The sequence below is a fragment of the Melozone crissalis genome, unplaced genomic scaffold (genome assembly GCF_028551555.1).
Source record: "Melozone crissalis strain CALT ecotype California unplaced genomic scaffold, PUWL_Pcris_2 ptg000046l_1, whole genome shotgun sequence".
In the NCBI taxonomy this organism is placed as follows: Eukaryota; Metazoa; Chordata; class Aves; order Passeriformes; family Passerellidae; genus Melozone; species Melozone crissalis.
The window spans coordinates 7,641,678-7,653,310 of record NW_026535824.1 but is presented as its reverse complement, the minus strand read 5'-3'; the positions used below and the strand labels follow the sequence as shown (position 1 = coordinate 7,653,310).

The 11,633-nt window shown below is 36.0% G+C and overlaps 1 long non-coding RNA gene across 1 annotated transcript; it reads right to left on the bottom strand.

Moving 5' to 3' along the window:
• Positions 1-210: 210 nt before the first annotated feature.
• On the bottom strand, positions 211-1,686 carry LOC128943435 (uncharacterized). Its single transcript, XR_008483723.1, has 3 exons — positions 1,606-1,686; positions 913-1,023; positions 211-247 (listed from the first exon to the last, which is right to left on the bottom strand). It is a non-coding gene; the product is annotated as an uncharacterized LOC128943435 (long non-coding RNA).
• Positions 1,687-11,633: the final 9,947 nt, after the last annotated feature.

The window sequence follows — 11,633 nt, the reverse complement described above, 5'->3', positions numbered from 1 at the left end:
TTGAATTTTTCTTTCCCCTCCTCTGCTCAACAATAGCAGAGAAAAATGAGTGAATGTTTTTTTGTGTGTGCCTGGCACTTAGCCAGTATAAAACCACTACACAAGGACATCAGCCCCTTCACTGAATTATTGACCATTGCAAAGTGCTCCTTACCAGTGCCCTTTCTGATGAGAACTGCTTTTGCTGTTTCATTTTATATACTTTTAACTCTGCATCTTTTTCTTCAACCATTTTATCATATTCATTCTGTGGTAAAAAAACCAAACCAACAACAAACTCAAAACATGTGACTAAATGTTGCAATATAGAGTTATCCAGTCTTAAAACATCATTTTTTCAAACCAGGCTCTTAAGATTCATAAAGAAAAGATTCATTGATGCTTCTGCAGAAACTGTAAAACAGGAAATGCTCAATTCAAGTATTATTTTGTGGACTGGCAGAGAGTGCTTTATTTCTGTGCAGCAATATGTGCTCAGCACTAAGAGCCAGCTGTGCCATCTTTATTAATGTAGCTGCTAAAGATATTGCAAAATGAGGAATAGAAAGGTAAACTAAAATGTGTCAGGCTAAACTGCTGACAGTCACTAGGTAACCTCTGAGAAAGAGGCCAAACTGATACTGAAAAATATTGCATTCAGATGGTATCAAAGGAAGCCTGAATTGAAAAAAAATCTAAAAATCCCAGAAGTTTAGATGAATGGAATGTATCTGCCCATAGGAATGTGTTCATATTCTTCAAATGAATTTGATTTTAGATGATGCAAAGTCCAGCATGTGTTCATCTTCCTTTTCCCAGACTCAGGCCTGTTTCTGCTTTGGAAAGGTCATTAACGTGGTGTCACAAGTTATAAACATGGTATTGACATGGTATCACCCATTGCAAACCACAGCAAGCAGGAAAATCTCCGACCTTGTGCTTTTCCATCAGTGCCACCATCTCAGTTATCTTGTGCTGACATCTGGCATCAGTTTCTCTCTGTATCATTGCAGTTTCATCACAAAGCAACCTCATCTTTTCTACCTGTCAGTAATAAATTGCATTTCATTCATCAACATAACAATATATTTCTTTTAAATCTCAATTTCTTCTTCCCCCTGTGGGTGCAAAGTTTGCAGTCCCACTTGGGCTTTATTTGCTTTTAAGATCCCTTTCAAATCCCTCATCTTTTCTGCAGATTGTTAAAATGGGCAAGATCAAAGGTACAGCCAAGGCAGGCAAGCTCACTGCAAACCAAAAGGCCATTTCAAGCACTCTGCCCTAACATTTCTTAGCATTGCCATAAAAAAAGTGTGGGCGGAAAAATCCTAATATGGGAGAAGTTATAATCTAATTTAACTGGGCTGACTTTATACCAAGGGTGGAATTTCTTTGAACTATATCTTGAAGGAAGGAATTTTTAATGGAGTTCTCATTGTCAAAGGCATATTCAAATATTTCAACCTAAGCACCTAATGTACTAAAGCTTTGCTCACAGGCATACAAAACAAGTTCCATTTATGTTGATAAGACTGAAATATGAGCAAGGACTCTGGATATTAAAGCTTCAGAACAACATTTTAAACCAAAAAAAAGTAAATTGCAGTAAAAATGAACACCTCTCACCTCTTCACGAAGTTTATTTTCATTTACTTTTCTTGTTTCTATGTCTTTTTGATAGATGTCAACTTCTTCCTTATGTTGCTTGTTCATATTTTCCATCTCTAACTGCAATTTATTCACCTTTGGAGAAAGCAGAATTGCTGCTGTTATTTGTTTAGGAATTACTATGTTGATTATTTTTTCTTACCTCTTATTTTTGAGCACAAACACTGTTACTTTTCAGGTATATGATGCAAGTGTTTCCTATTGAAAAGTTCAGGGTTTTTTTTAATAAAGAGTTGAACTTTGGCCTGAAGTGAGTTAGAAAATACTCAAAGGAAAAATGGCAACAGCACAATGTGGAAGACTGCCCTAAGCAGTCACCCTAAATGCTGTGAATGCCTTGGAAAAAAAACAAATACAGATGGAGATTTTATTCCCTCTCTTGTAAATCTGTATCAGATTTTCACAGGTTTTATGGTACATTTTCTCCCAGCTGTGCATTTTCACTACAGTTTTTCCTTTTAAGTTTTTCATATGAATATCCTCAAAAAAGTCCACTTTTCTTCAAGTGCATTACCCAAAGCTGGACACAATATTCCCATCAGAGGGATTGCCACTGAAGAACACATTTAAAGAACAGCCTAAAAAGAGTAATATATTTATATATATATTTCTATTAAATGCTTTTCTGTTACAATGAGGTTGCTGAACCCTGTTCAGTCCACCATCAACAAAAGAAAACAAAAAGGAACAGATTGGAAACATCATTAATTGCAATGTGAATCCATCTCTTAAATGTCCAATAGTCAGTGCCCAATGATTAAAAATGGAAGCATCTTCTAAAAACTATGAGCTCATTCCTGCAAAGTCTGGATCCTAGATCCATAAACCACCTCAGAATGTATAACAAGTATTATCATTACTTACACTGGAAGTTAAAAACACTCACCTCATCTTCTACACGATGTTATTTAAACCTACCTTCCCTTCATAAGTATTGCTTTTCTTGCTTTCTGCAGTAATTTTCTTTTTCAGCACCTTGTTCTGTTGAAATTAAACAAAACAAGCATTGTACCTTAATAAGTTAATAGAATTATGTCATGGTTTAACTGCATCAAGATATTCCAGCTTTCATCAGGCAAATAACTCTTTGTTGTGCAGCTCAGGTTCCAGAACAATTCTTCAAACAAATGAATGTTCAGCTAATTTCTGTGATAATTACTGTTTCTTCATGACCTTAAGAAGGGCTCCTCCTGAGCAGCAGCAAGGAATAACAAATGAGGTACAGAATGGAAATTAAAACTAAGATGCTGCTGACAGAAGGTGTCAAGATGTCATGACCAAAAATACAAGTTATTTATTTTTACAGTGAAGTTACTACAGTTTGTGCCAGTGCAGAATTCTTTTCTACTAGTGGTAACTGAGATATTCATACACGTACATAAATAACACTATGCACTAAATGAAAAAGAGTAGAAGTTTATTAAAGATATTATTTTTGTAATTGCTCTTTTCAAATTAAGGCTCATTTAACAAATCAAGTGTTCCCTAAGATGACTCTCTAATTTGCTCAGGGTTAGGATAAGAAAGAAAAATGTTTAAGTTACATAGGTGTATCTAAAGACATCACAGCAGACACAAACCTGCTGAAAAGGCAACCCAAAGTATAATGTGTTTATGTGTTTGTGACATGTAAAATCTCTACACACCTCCTGCTGCAACTCTTCAATGCATTTGGTTTTATTTTCCATCTGTTTCTTTAAATTATTCATCTGAAAGAGATATTTCAGACATGAATTAGTAAGTTCTACAAATGACTCCCTGTGTGAGCAATTCCTGTAGATGTTCTCAAACCTGCCCTTGCACCAGTCTGGTTTGTTCCAATGGGACTGAAACACCAGCTGCCATGTCAGAATAATCAGAGTTTTAGCCATAAAGTACCACAAGATGTTAATTAATAGCAGTGAACCAGTTCCTTAGTGGTTATGGAGTTAAGAAAGAAGAAGAAAAAACCCCAAGATCTTCACAATTTAAAAAGTGCACTTGTATGAAGTTCCCTACATCCATGAAAAAATAAATTTTCCCAATTCTTTTCTAGAATCTTCAATGGCTTTTCCTTTCTTGAAATTTCATTTTCAGTTCTCTTAACCTGAAATTAAATTGTAAATCATTGACTTTTACAATGAAATTTTGAAATTTGCTAAAAACCCCAGGTTGCTTTAAACCAATAGAAAGAAAAGTAAAAATGTTTGAATCTATTTCAGCTCAAACTCACACTACATATAAAAAGCTCATCCATCACTGAGTGGGTATATGAAAAAACAGAAAAGCAGGTTCTCTGTTTGCCTGAAAACAAATAAATCTTTAATATTAAACTTCCAGCACAGAGTGAACATCCCAGTGACTGTGCTTGTCTTTTGAAATACCAGGGCTCACATGGGGACACACAAGGGCATAGCTGGCAGCAGCTGGGAAAGAAGAAACCTCTGGCAGAGATCACATCCCCCAGGCAGAGCTTTGCAGAAAAAATCCCAACAAAGATTTTACATTGAATGCTGCCCTGCAGGTTCTGTAAGATTTTTTCATGACACAGGACATACATTTTCTTCTCTTTCATCCAGTGTACTTTTCATCTCTTCACCTGTCTTTGCCATTTTCTCCTTCAAAGACTCCAGTTCATTTCTAAGTGCCAAATTAACAAGCATTAGTAAATATTTCCTTATTGCCTTTAACTTATTTTCAGTACTTCTAATAAACCCATATTTTATTTTCTGAAAAGAGCTGCTAATGTTGATGGGAACTTCACATAAGCTGTTCAATGAAAATGTTCTTAAAATGCAGCAACAGGCCCAGTAAGTCAATATGTGAACTGTCCATACTTCTTGTAAGTAGGAAAAGATGTTCCAGGAACCCAAGGAAAATACATCCTGACCTGGACTATTGCAATGCAGCTGTGAAACATGGGAGCTGCCTGTCTGTTGAACTGGGGATACAGAGAGTAACTCTGATCCAGTTTTGCCTTGTCACATTTCATCCATAACCTTCAGCTTCCATTTGAATTTCCTTCACAACTGAGATGTCTAATGCAAAACAAGACAGCTCCTACTATGGAATACAAAATGATGGCAAACATTGTTCCTGCAGCAATTGGTATTTCTATCTGAGAAAATTTCTACTTGGCCAACAGCAATTCTGAATAGTTTCTGTTTAGCTGTGTAATCTAAAAAAACATTAATCAAAAAATCCCAGAAAGCAACATTTGAACACAACTAACTATTTGAGTCTACTTCCTTTAGCAATATCAGTTATTAATATTTGGTTTTACTTGCCTTAGCTGGCTATTTGCCTCTTCTAGATTTTCAACTAACTGCTTTGTATTGTCTTCTTTTTTCTTACTATCCTAAATAAAGACCCTTGTGTCAGCAAAGAAATAAAATTCAAAGTGACTTCTTAAAAAATTCAAAGCCATCCAAAGCACACAGACCTGCCTTGTTCACAAGTGTAAATACACTTCCTTTCCAATTCAAACACAAAAAAATTTGCTCAGGTACTCTACAGATCCAAGTCATGTTGCAGCTCATCATCTAATTTGTAAAACTGAGTCATTTGCCAAATTGAGTGTTGTCCTTTCAAGAAAGCTGGAAGTTTACAACTTGCCTCTTGTTGTTCTTGCAGCTTCTGGAGTTCTGCAGCCACAGCATTTTTCTCTTGTGCTGTTTGTTCTTTCTCTAGTGAAAGCTTACTGAGATACACTGTTAGCTGTTCATTCTTTAACCTAATTTAAAACAAATGGCCAAGAGGAATAAGAAGATGCATTTTGAAATCTCCTTTTAAATTAAAAATACCCATTATCAAGTGTTATTCCATGCTGAAAGAAGTCCAGGCCGTTATCTACAAATATAAGCTTTGCAGCAGAGTCAGAGAGATGTAAGAAGGTGACAGAAGAAGGAAAGAAAATCAGAGTCAACTTTTATATATATATAATGGTTAGTGAAGATTATGTATTTTAAAGCAAGATTAACATTGAATTCAGAAACTTTCTCTTCTTGTTAAATAAGTGAAAGAACAACTACATATGCCATAGAATACACATAAATAGAAAAGTGGAATTTAGAAATGTAAGTATATAATTAATGGCATATATGTGGTTCAAAATTTCCATTAGAAAACAATCATAGTTCATTTCACTGTGGATTAAAGCAACTTCTATATTACACCAAAACTAATTCAATGTTATATTTTCAAAATGGTCATACGCCTCTTGTTCAAGATCTGTTTTCAGAGTCACAAGCTGCTTTAAATAATCTTGTTCCTTCTCAGCTGTTCTTGTCAGCTGTGCTTTCAAACCGTGGAATTCTTTCTGCAAAATGAAAAGGAAGAGTTTTGAGTTCCCATGTGCAAACTCCAACTGCTGGAGGTCATCAGACATGAACTAAGAGCACAAGGCTTTCAGAAGAACCCAACAACATCCATGCCATGGATTATCCAGATTGGATCTTTCCAGTCTCTGCTGGGATCTGGAAGTGGTGTGAGATAGTGAACTGTGACACCAGTGCTGTTCATGTCTGTCCTCTGCTGTGAGTTTCATTACCTGGGCTGCAAAATTAGGGTGGGACCCTGCTCTGGGTGCTGTTTCTTATGTATAAACTTGTATCCAAGTCACGATGTGCAACTTCACTATTTCTAAAAACATGTAACTGTTGCCTTTCTTCAGACCTCTCTCATTTGGAGAGCATTTTCATTTCTCTCTCCAAATGTTTCTCTCTCTGCAAATTTTCTGTACTAGCCTCAAGATTCTTCTTCAGTAAAAGTGCTCCAATTTACCCATTTTAGAAAATGAGTGAAACTCAGTTCAGAACACTCAATGCACAGATTATAACAACAAGCAGACACAGTAAAATGCACACCTGATTTCACACTATCTTAACTTTAGTTGATATGGATTCTTGTTAGGCTTGTAAATATAAAATCATAATGAAAATAAACCTCTGTTAAGAGTGTATTTCATATAGCTTAGACTTCTGTGACAGAAAATGGGCCTATGTCACAGCACAGCAGGGTTCACAGAGGCCAGAGCTAATTACCTTCCTGGAAGGAAGAAAAAATGGGAAAACTTTATATCCAGAGGGAGAGGCATTTGAATGGGCATGAACAAAGAAGGAAATAACCAAAAACCTTGAGAAGGAAAACCAAAAACATGGGAGACAAGAAAAACCAAAAGCACAGGAGACAAGAAAAACAGAGGCAATAAAGAATTCTTCAAAGAAAACACTGAAATTGTGTGTGAGAAAGTTTAGTAGAAATGTTAAGGCAGACTGGATGGAGTTTATTTATGGCATTTAAGATACTTACAAAGCAAGAGGAATTTCATATGAAGAGCAAATGCCATAGATTAATAAAATGAACATTTACCAGAGTTTCTGACAGCTCTTCAAGTTGCACTTCTTTATCACATTTCACTTTAGTCATCTCTTCTACAGCACATGGAATGTAAAATGAATGGAACAGAAATGATTTTTCATATTTAGCAGGCAGTATAAAACATTTCCCCTTTTGCAATACCCAGTTCTCAAAACTTGTTGGATTAAGTTAAGAAACTGAAAAGCTAATTTATGACTTAATCTAAATGTAGACTTGAGAAAATGATTCAGACATTAGCAAATCTATATCTGAAGAGAAACTGAATATTTATCTTAAATAAAATTTAGAGCCTATTATGTTTTCCACAAATATAGCTTCAAGTAAACCATGGACTGTAAGACTAGAGTATTCTCCAAGTATTGATGCACCTGCATTGTTCCAGAAAAAAAATATGAACTGCTGAAGGTATCACATAGATATGCTGGGAAAGGAAACCAGTTGTTACTAACTTCTAAATGGTTTCTATGTGCACATTCACAATTCTGGGATTTTTTGCAAGTTCTCAACAGCAAGGCAGAGCTCTTACTCTGGGGACTAAGGAGCACATCCCTAGAAACCACAGGATATCAAATTGATGATATTTAAAAACAACCCCTGCCAGCATCATTCCACTTCCAGCATGGGGAGGGTCACAGAAACCTCCATGGGAGGTTTTGTCTCTGCTGCACAAGTCACTCCTGGCACCTGCAGTGCTGCTGCTCTGAGCTGCAAACCAAAATTACCTCCAGAAGAATTCATGCATGAATGGTCTGACTATTGGAGCTGCGCACAGCACTGCCCTGTGGCTGCTGCCAGCACCAATGACCCCCAAAGAAAAGGGATCAGCTGAGTAAAAATAAATCCAGGCATTCCTGACAGGTACAGGCACTGTAAAATCATTTCTCCAGCTACTAGAGACAGTCCATTTCCAGAAAAGAGCAGAAAACATTTTTATTACTGCCCAGCTCATTTTCTGCCTTTCTACAAGCCTTACCCAGTTCAGCAGATTTATTCTGGAGCTCCAAGATAAGCAGCTTTGAATCATCTTCAGATTTCTTTAATCTAAGGAAATGGTAAATGAAAAATCCCAAATGTAGGGTACAAAGCACCCCCAAACTTACAGGACAATAAGACAAAGTCTTAGCACAAGCACTTTAAGAACATTTATCTTTCAACAGGCAGGTGATAGATCTGCCTGCAACACACATCAAATTTCACTTTTAAAACCTCAGAACAGTAGACATAAAAGTAAACAAATATATACCTACAGAAATCTGTATTTCTTAAAGACAGAATTATGAAAGTTGGAGGGGGCAAAAGATTACTTTTTATACAGTATCAACTATCACAAACAAAAAAAAAATACATTAAATTCTCTGCATTTAGACCACTGTGTGAAAAAAATTTCAGCTTCATTTCCAATTGTTATTGATTTCGTCATAGACTGCAACCGGTAAGATCACTCTTGGAATTTAAACTCATTAATTTACCTATTTTGTTCTTCTTGCAGCAAGCTTTTCAAATTGGCAACAGAAGTCTCAAACTCCTCTGTCAGGGCTGCAAGCAAAGCCTTCATTTTTTTACATTCTTCCTCCTGCTCTTCCTTTTCTCCAGTGACCTGAATTAATGTTTTCACTGTAGTCTGGAATTCAGTTTCCAAGTTCTTTTGAGTAGCCTTCAAGACATGATATCATTTCTAAACATGTTTTGCAACAAAGAGCTACAGCTGTTTCATGTCTAAAGTATCCATAATTACTTATGCAAATACTCATCTAGCCTATTTCTACTGTAAAACTATAAGCAAGGGGTACCTCTGCCTTTTGCAATGAAATTTTAGCCTCTTCCAGCTCTGCCCTCAAATGTTCTTTACTGCCCTGGGATTCCTTTAACATTTCTTCATTATGTACTAAACAAAAAAAGATGTTTATATTTTTAAAATAGGATATTTACTAAAAAATGCTGCTAAAAATGGAAAATTACATACATTTAAAGAATTTAACAGAGACCAATAGTACTGACATCATATACTATAAAGTAATATATCAAATTTGAATATAGATGGCTTAAAAATATTGAAAATCAAGTTCTGAAAAGTGTCCTCAGAGACATCTGCCTGACTGTACATTTGCAAAACTGAAGCAACATATTTTCCCCTTGCAATTTTCAAGAGCTCTCACTGCTTGACTCACCCTAAAAACTGCCCTGCCAGTCCTGCTCCCACATGAGCAGCTCCTGTTCCAAACAAAAATAAGGCCTTCAAGGCCCCAAAATTCTGCTGCCAACCAGCAACAGAATAAGACTATCATGGCCCTGTTTCCTACGCTTCTATAAACAATTACATCTAATAAATAAACAATCATAAACAATTACATTTCAATTCTATAAACAATTACATTTAAACACAGCAGGCAGAACTCTTACATTTTGCTTCCATTAAGTCAGCAATCTTATTTTGTGACATCTGCAGCTGAGCCTTGATGTCTTTTATGACATCATCTTTTTCATCTCTCTGTATGGTAAGAGCTGAAATCTAGAAAAATGCAAGAAATATCATCATGAAGTCTGGAGAAGGGACAGATATTAATTTTCATTTGTACCCAGGTATGATAAGCAGACATTTTGCTGTCATTCAAGATAGATAGATTGATAGATAGATAGACAGACAGATAGATAGATAATATTTGTCTAGATATAATCTTAGCCAAATATTGATCAAGTCACATTACTCTAAACAAAAAAGTTCTCCAATTCAAAATCAAACCATAAATTCCAGTAGACTAAAGGGACTGAAACACCACTAAACTTAGAAGAATTTGACTTAAATGCAGCTTCAGATGTTATTTTGTCTTTTTTACTAATACCCAGAAACACTTCTTGGCTCTTGCATTGCCCCATTAGTTCCAAATAAAGCTCTACATCTTAGATGGTAAAATGAGCAAACCTGCTTTTCCTTTTGACTGACTTCCAGTCTGCATTCTTTTTCAAACTTGTCTACTTTTTCCGCTTCTTCTTTTACTTTGGAGACACAGTAACATCCATAGTTAACATTCTAGCTTAAATAAACTCCAAGCTCAATACAACTTCCAGTTTAAGGTTGCCTGGAATTGTACAGCTGTACCATTTGTTTCCCAAGAGTAATTGTTGCGGCAATGTTTGATTTTATAATGAAAATACAAACAGAAAAGAGCATGTGAGAATGAAACAGGAACATAGCAGGCTATACATACAGAGAGAGAGCATTTAGCTAAAGTTTCTGTAGCTATACACTCGTGCATTATCATTTAAATAAACAAACTATGGGAAGTAAGTACTGATCTCTAGACTGTACTTCACAGACAAAACTTCAATTTTGAGTGACTGTTTGAGAAATAAAGTTCCAGCTTTGGCCCAGTGGAACAGCAACAGAAGGGGCCAGGCAGTGACCAAAAAGGCAGCAGGAATAAAAGAAGGGTCCCAGTGTCTCAGTGTGAGCTGCTCACCATTCCAGCACTTCACATCTGGCTGCCCTGACACTGCATGTGTAACACAAGCTATGAAGTACAAAACTGAGCCAGCTGCATAAACTCAATAAACAGAATTCTCACATTTGAAACTCATTTCCAATCTGTCGTTCTCTGCTTGCACACGAAGCTCTTCAAATGCCACCGTCATTCTCTAAAAACAAAATTTAATATTTGAAGTTCAATACTGGAAACCCTGGAACTTCTCCAGGGGCTGCTGCCCACCTCAGCCATTCTGAGGAACCAGCAGGGAGGTGAAACAGAGCCCAGAAAGAAGCCACAAGCTGTGCCAGTGACCCAGCACTAAGCCTACATCACCCAGATCACAGGGATCTACATCCCACACACTGCTGCACCTTCTCCATTTAATGTGCTTTATAGAACGCAAAAATCACTCTTGAAAAGGGATTGAAAACCCAACTTCATGCATCACACATGACATGACACCCACACATGATGGACACAAACAGTATCCCAACATAAACATGGAACTCAGCTCAGCTCACATAACTCACATTCCTTTCATCAAGCTTGCTCACTTACTTCTACGTTGCTGTGAAGTTCCTCATACAATTGTATTGTTGCTTCCTTTTCCTGTTCATCTATCAAAGCAAGAACATATAAGAAAGCTTTTCTTTTGAACAAGAATGCCAGCTGCCCAAGTCATAATTTTTAATCAGCATAATGAATTAACAAAGGAATTATCAGCTCCATTCTTACTAAATAAGTCATTATGAAACATGGTGCCAAAAGTTACAGAATCTAGGGAAAAGGTGTATTTCATTGAAACATTAAGCAAGCTCAGCTTTTAAATTTCCTTCCTAAGATATTTTTTTCTGTGAAAAGTGTAATTCTGGATCAGTTTATGCGACCATATTAATTATTATAGTATTAATGCTGTTGAATAATAACGTATCAAAACTGTTAGTATTTATAAACTGTAATCTAGGGTTTAGCACTTAATTTCTTCCTATCAGCAGATGCTGATAGAGCATCTGAACTGTCATTACAAAATTGCAACACTATATTGCAACAATATTTTCCTTCTTTCCTTTCACTTTTGTAATTGATACTATTTTTTCCTAAGAAAACAATTAAAAAGAGCACAGTAAAAGAAACAGCTATCAAAAAAGAACAGTACATCTATAT